The sequence below is a fragment of the Bombyx mori genome, chromosome W (genome assembly GCF_030269925.1).
Source record: "Bombyx mori chromosome W, ASM3026992v2".
Taxonomy (NCBI): Eukaryota; Metazoa; Arthropoda; class Insecta; order Lepidoptera; family Bombycidae; genus Bombyx; species Bombyx mori.
Window position 1 is genome coordinate 8343533 of NC_085135.1, and position 6673 is coordinate 8350205.

General features: G+C 38.7%; 2 long non-coding RNA genes across 2 annotated transcripts; one reads left to right on the forward strand and one right to left on the reverse strand.

The window, feature by feature from the left end:
* The first annotated feature begins 2689 nt into the window (after positions 1-2689).
* Positions 2690-5535, forward strand: LOC134201792 (uncharacterized). Its single transcript, XR_009977052.1, has 3 exons — positions 2690-3641; positions 3725-3972; positions 4077-5535. It is a non-coding gene; the product is annotated as an uncharacterized LOC134201792 (long non-coding RNA).
* LOC134201793 (uncharacterized) lies at positions 4485-6095 on the reverse strand. Its single transcript, XR_009977053.1, has 3 exons — positions 5529-6095; positions 5135-5286; positions 4485-4762 (listed from the first exon to the last, which is right to left on the reverse strand). It is a non-coding gene; the product is annotated as an uncharacterized LOC134201793 (long non-coding RNA).
* Between the last annotated feature and the right edge of the window lie 578 nt (positions 6096-6673).

The window sequence follows — 6673 nt, forward strand, 5'->3', positions numbered from 1 at the left end:
AACGCGTTCCCTCGACTCGATATCGGAACGAACGGTTCGACAAGAAGTCTCGTATGATGAGGTTCATTTCAAGGCACGTTCCGCCTTTTTATACTAGCCGGCGCAGCTGGCTTATGAGTCACTTCTGTTGCAGCTGTTGTTTACAAGTGGAACGACACGGCCGGCGCACCTGGCTTGTGTGAGTCACTCCTATTGCACGTGCTATATAACATAAATATCGTTAACGCCGTCATGTACATCTAAGTCAGTGACAGCAAGTAACCAAACCGCTATCCAATTTCGTTCTATTTCCATTCGTCGCGCACACAATAGTTCAACAAGCCGGCTGTGTTATGTCCAATGTTATTTTATTTCAAATTTAGATGTTATAAAACATAAAGAAACAAAAGACGGGACCATATGGTGCGGCGCGTGACTCATCCGCTCACCTGCATGTAAACAACATCGATATCACGTCACCGCCGCGCTATTCTATTTGTCAACAAGTTCGCTCGGTTTCTTACGGCTTAAGATAAATGTTTTATACTCTTATTCTATTGTTCCGCTTTCGATGCTGGTCAAAAATACAATTGGTTCACGAATTAGTCAAACTCATAACTTATTCTAAGACATACATAACACGCACAGCAGAAGTATGTACAGTTCTAAATTTTTTAAGTTCCTACTTAATAATACAACACACAAATGAAATAAGCCAAAAATTAAAAATGGAAATAGAAATAAAATAATTTTAAGTATACTGTTCACCCTACGAGCCCCGAGTGGTCGCTTGTCGTCGTTAGTCCTTTAACACAATCTATTCTCGAGGCGACCGGCGGCTGTGCTACGTCGGCTGCTACGCTGCTACGCTGCGCGTCTACGAGGAGTTCTACGACGATATTTCTTGTTTGTGCGGCGTAGCACTGACTGCGTTGCTTCTTACGGCCGTTTTCAATAACGTATCTGAGTTTTCGGATAGATAGCTATCTCCGAATATCAGCAAGAGCGTATCTATCCTTAGTTTGCGTTTCACAATCACGGATAAGTGCTATCTCTCTTTAACCAACAGTAGATAGCTTCTTCCCTCCGATTTATCTGAGCCTCTTGATACGTTTCGTTCTACTTCAAATACGAAACAACATCAGGATCAAGACTTATTTTATTGGAGTTTACTCCTTTAGAATCGATTTACATATATAGGCCCGGGGTATGAAAATTATGGGGACCAAAATCGTACTAGCATGTCACACGAAATGCGTTATGCGCCTGATTGGCTCCTGATTGCGTGATGCGTGCGCGCGCCAATCAAAATCGTACTAGCATGTCACACGAAATGCGTTATGCGCCTGATTGGCTCCTGATTGCGTGATGCGTGCGCGCGCCAATCAAAATCGTACTAGCATGTCACACGAAATGCGTTATGCGCCTGATTGGCTCCTGATTGCGTGATGCGTGCGCGCGCCAATCAGGAGCCAACGCGCGGCCGCGTTATCGCAGGTGACGCCGGGCTGCTGCGCCGGCAGTCCGCCACAAAGCCTCGTACTGATCGCGCGTTTCTCTCATTATTGTATTTTCATATATTTGTTAGTCGTTTGTTTTGTGTCTCGTTAATTTGTTAATAATCTGTAGTGTATCGTGTTGTCGTAATATAGAACTATTTCTCGTATTGTTTCGTTTAATTTTTTATATCCAGTAAACTCCAGTCGTGCGTCGGAGCGGACACACACACTTTTTTTGGAGTTTACTCCTTTAGAATCGATTTACATATATAGGCCCGGGGTATGAAAATTATGGGGACCAAAATCGTACTAGCATGTCACACGAAATGCGTTATGCGCCTGATTGGCTCCTGATTGCGTGATGCGTGCGCGCGCCAATCAAAATCGTACTAGCATGTCACACGAAATGCGTTATGCGCCTGATTGGCTCCTGATTGCGTGATGCGTGCGCGCGCCAATCAAAATCGTACTAGCATGTCACACGAAATGCGTTATGCGCCTGATTGGCTCCTGATTGCGTGATGCGTGCGCGCGCCAATCAGGAGCCAACGCGCGGCCGCGTTATCGCAGGTGACGCCGGGCTGCTGCGCCGGCAGTCCGCCACAAAGCCTCGTACTGATCGCGCGTTTCTCTCATTATTGTATTTTCATATATTTGTTAGTCGTTTGTTTTGTGTCTCGTTAATTTGTTAATAAGTTGGAAGTCGTCGTGGCCTAAAAGATAAGACGTCCGGTGCGTTCGTGTTGAACCGATGCACCGCTGTTCGAATCTCGCAGGCGGGTACCAATTTTTCTATTGAAATACGTACTCAACAAATGTTCACGATTGACTTCCACGGTGAAGGAATAACATCGTGCAATAAAAGTGAAACCCGCAAAATTATAATTTGCGTAATTACTGGTGGTAGGACCTGTTGTGAGTCCGCGCGGGTAGGTACCACCGCCCTGCCTATTTCTGCCGTGAAGCAGTAATGCGTTTCGGTTTGAAGGGTGGGGCAGCCGTTGTAACTATACTGAGACCTTACAACTTATATCTTAAGGTGGGTGGCGCATTTACGTTGTAGATGTCTATGGGCTCCAGTAACCACTTAACACCAGGTGGGCTGTGAGCTCGTCCAACCATCTAAGCAATAAAAAAAAAAAAAAAAAAAAAATAATCTGTAGTGTATCGTGTTGTCGTAATATAGAACTATTTCTCGTATTGTTTCGTTTAATTTTTTATATCCAGTAAACTCCAGTCGTGCGTCGGAGCGGACACACACACTTTTTTTTGGAGTTTACTCCTTTAGAATCGATTTACATATATAGGCCCGGGGTATGAAAATTATGGGGACCAAAATCGTACTAGCATGTCACACGAAATGCGTTATGCGCCTGATTGGCTCCTGATTGCGTGATGCGTGCGCGCGCCAATCAAAATCGTACTAGCATGTCACACGAAATGCGTTATGCGCCTGATTGGCTCCTGATTGCGTGATGCGTGCGCGCGCCAATCAAAATCGTACTAGCATGTCACACGAAATGCGTTATGCGCCTGATTGGCTCCTGATTGCGTGATGCGTGCGCGCGCCAATCAGGAGCCAACGCGCGGCCGCGTTATCGCAGGTGACGCCGGGCTGCTGCGCCGGCAGTCCGCCACAAAGCCTCGTACTGATCGCGCGTTTCTCTCATTATTGTATTTTCATATATTTGTTAGTCGTTTGTTTTGTGTCTCGTTAATTTGTTAATAATCTGTAGTGTATCGTGTTGTCGTAATATAGAACTATTTCTCGTATTGTTTCGTTTAATTTTTTATATCCAGTAAACTCCAGTCGTGCGTCGGAGCGGACACACACACTTTTTTTTTATTCTAAATTATAACTATAATTTAACCAGCATATTGTAGACTATCATAAACACATTTGTTTATAACAAAAAGTAATAAAAACATATGTAGATTTTTTTAAATTGGACGTATTGCTATTTTTATCCTAGTCGAAATTATGAAACGAAACGTTTTGACAGTCCGTTTGCCAATAAGCAGTGATCAGTTTCTTTTGTTTGTTTTTCTATTGTTTACCTACTATATTAGATGATGACTTACCTCCAAAACGCTTTAAAACTTTCGTTTATAATTCTAAGTGTGCTTATAATTAAAGAGCTACAGTGAAATAAAATGAATTCTGTAAGTATCTATGAACTACATTGATAATAATAATTTTACTTTGAAAACTTTGAGTTCAAGTTTAGAAAATATATCTTTTTCAGTCAAGAAAGGCAGCACCCATGACAAAAGATGAGACGATGATTCTAGCAGAATTTGTGGCGGCGAAAAAACATTTCAATAATAAGGCAACAAATGCCACAAACAATAAATTGAAGGAGCAGGCTTGGCAAACCCTTGTAAATGATTTTAATTCGTCGATTCGTCGTTTCCCACGAACTCCATCGCAGCTTCGACTAAAATGGGAAAACTTAAAGAACGCTACGGCAACATAAGAAACAACCTTAGTAAGGTTAGTATAATTAGTTGATTGTTTGTCTCTAATAACACATTGATAAACATGATTTTTTCTTCAGGTTGCCGTAGTATTTGAAATAATTATGCTCTTTGTTACAGGCTGGAGGTGGTAAGGATTGCAGATGAAATTTTGGATAAAGCATGCACATTGTTGTAGGTCACACATAATATTTTTAACACTTTTACAGCCAAGCGGAAACAAGATGGAAGAAAAGAAATGCAAGGCTAGCATAGGGACAATACATTAGCAGAATATCTAATAGCAAAAAAGAGACTTGACTTGGAAAATAAAGAAAAGGAGATTGTTGTAGCAAAAGTTAAGTTAGATTTAGATAATTTAAAAAATTAAAAATTACTTAAAAGGAATATTAAATTTCATAAATTAAGTAGGCAATAATAATTTTATGTTCGATAGTTTTTTAAGTATATGTACAAATTCTAAATTAAATATCTTGTATGTACTAACTACCATGTAATTATCATTTTGGAAAATAAAAAATAGTCAAATTATCTTTGGAGTTTATTTTATAAATTATCTTTGGAAGCAATTATTTATAAGTACATAGTTGTATTTCAGATGTAAGTTTTGAAAAATTGTTACGAACAATTATATTATTTTCCTGTAATGTATCTGCGACTGAAATTTCTGATTCTAATTCTTCTAAATTCATACTTCTGACGATATTATGCAGCATGGCAGCTATAATAACAGCTTGCATGTTTTCTAGTTTTAATCTACTTTTCAATGATATACAGGGAGTCTTCTTTTACAAACACCAATGCATCTGAAAATTATACATTATTCGCTTAAATTATTTTACAATACAGTATAACAAGCTCTTAACTAAAAAAAAAGATTACCTCTCTATAGTATTTCTTGTTTTAATATGTGATTCATTTTAAATCGTTCCGATTGAGTATGTGGGTTAATTAATCACGTTAAAAGATAGGGTTGTGGGGATAGCCTCTATCGGCAAGCAAATAGCAATTTCCAAGTCCACCTTGTTATCAATGTTCTCTTGATATGTAGATAATTTATTATAATAGTGTCATATTAAATTCATATAAACACCTAAATATATAATATAAATAAATAAAAATATAATAATAATATATAATAATAATAATATAAATAAGGTAATATAAATAAGAAATACCTTTTCAATCGGAATGGTTAATTATAGTTGTATCATGAGTAGACCCAGGCCATCAAGCAACAACATTTTGAAACATCAATGATGCATTGCACACAAATTACACATTCAAAATACTCTTTTTCTATTTCTAAATTCCTCTCCTATATTTGAATCTGTAACACAAATATAAAATGTAGAGGTATCAGTGTGTAATAAGAATGAAGGTAAATAGCCTACCAGGTTATTGTATTAGTATATGAATGTCATTTAGGGCACCATGGGAATCCAGCAGTATTATAGAATTCCTGTTGAGTGTGATTTTGTAACACAACAAAAATTAGGTATAATTTTGCTATTGCTATAAACAAATATAAGTTGTAATAACGAGTACTTTTATGGTTAAAATTTATCTTACCTTTTTGACGTTACACTCAAATATGGTCTCATTAAATTAATCAATTCATTCACAACACCTTTGCTCAGAAATCTATAGTCAAATTCGTAATTATTGATCTTCGCCATGTAATTCAGACGATCTTTATTTTCCTAACCATATGATATCGGCCTCACTATCACTATCTGCATCACAATCCATTATCATTTGAAATAATTCCATATCACTATCATCACTGCTACAATATGCCAATATGAAGAGAAACAATTATTAAATTATAGCGATTTACTTTCGAAAGATAAATATGTAACCGGCCGATTTTGACAGATAAGCGAATGCCCATACTAGAGATAGCGCCGCCTACCGGAGAGTTACTTAAAACTCATATTGAAACGGAAGTAAGCACGATTTGTATGAGCGTTCTATCTTTAGCAGGCTATCCGTCCTCCCGACGATGGATAGATAAATCCGATAGGAACTGCTGCCCGTCGATAGGTTATTGGAACGTAAGTAAGGACAAAAATATAGATTTGTCTATCTTTAGTAACCGAAACTAGGGATAGATAGGTTATTGAAAACGGCCGTTAATGTCAATAACAAATATCGCGCCACTTTTTGAGATGGTGATATATCGTTCTCGCTCGCTCGCACTCGTTCACAATTTATGTGACGTAGCCTACGCCTTCTCCTTGTTTATTACACGTATCGCGCCACTCGTTGAAACGAAGGATGTTGTTTTCTCCCTCGCTCTCGTTGCACTTTTATGTACACAAATTTAAAAATGTTTATATCTCAGTAACTCCTGGAGATAAAAAACAAAAAATTTTCAAGAGTGTTTGGAAAGGTTCAGACTACGTTAATCACTGTGAAAAAGGGGGGGAAAAGGCTCCCTGGGCTGTCTTTGAGAATAAAAAGTGGCGTCCAATGAACAGTGGAAGGGGGACCACGTGGCCACGCCGTTTTCACTTTTCAGCGTGTATCTCCGTCGATTTCCAGTGGAAAAATCTGAGATTCGGGTGAAGGGTGCGTGGTACCTTTATCCTTCGAACTGCAGTTGAAAAACACCACCTCACAGATCTAAATCGGGCGGCGCACGCAACTTTGTGTTTTGGGCATGTAGTTTTTTGCAGTTTTTCGGTTGTAACTTTTGATCCCGTAATCTCTGG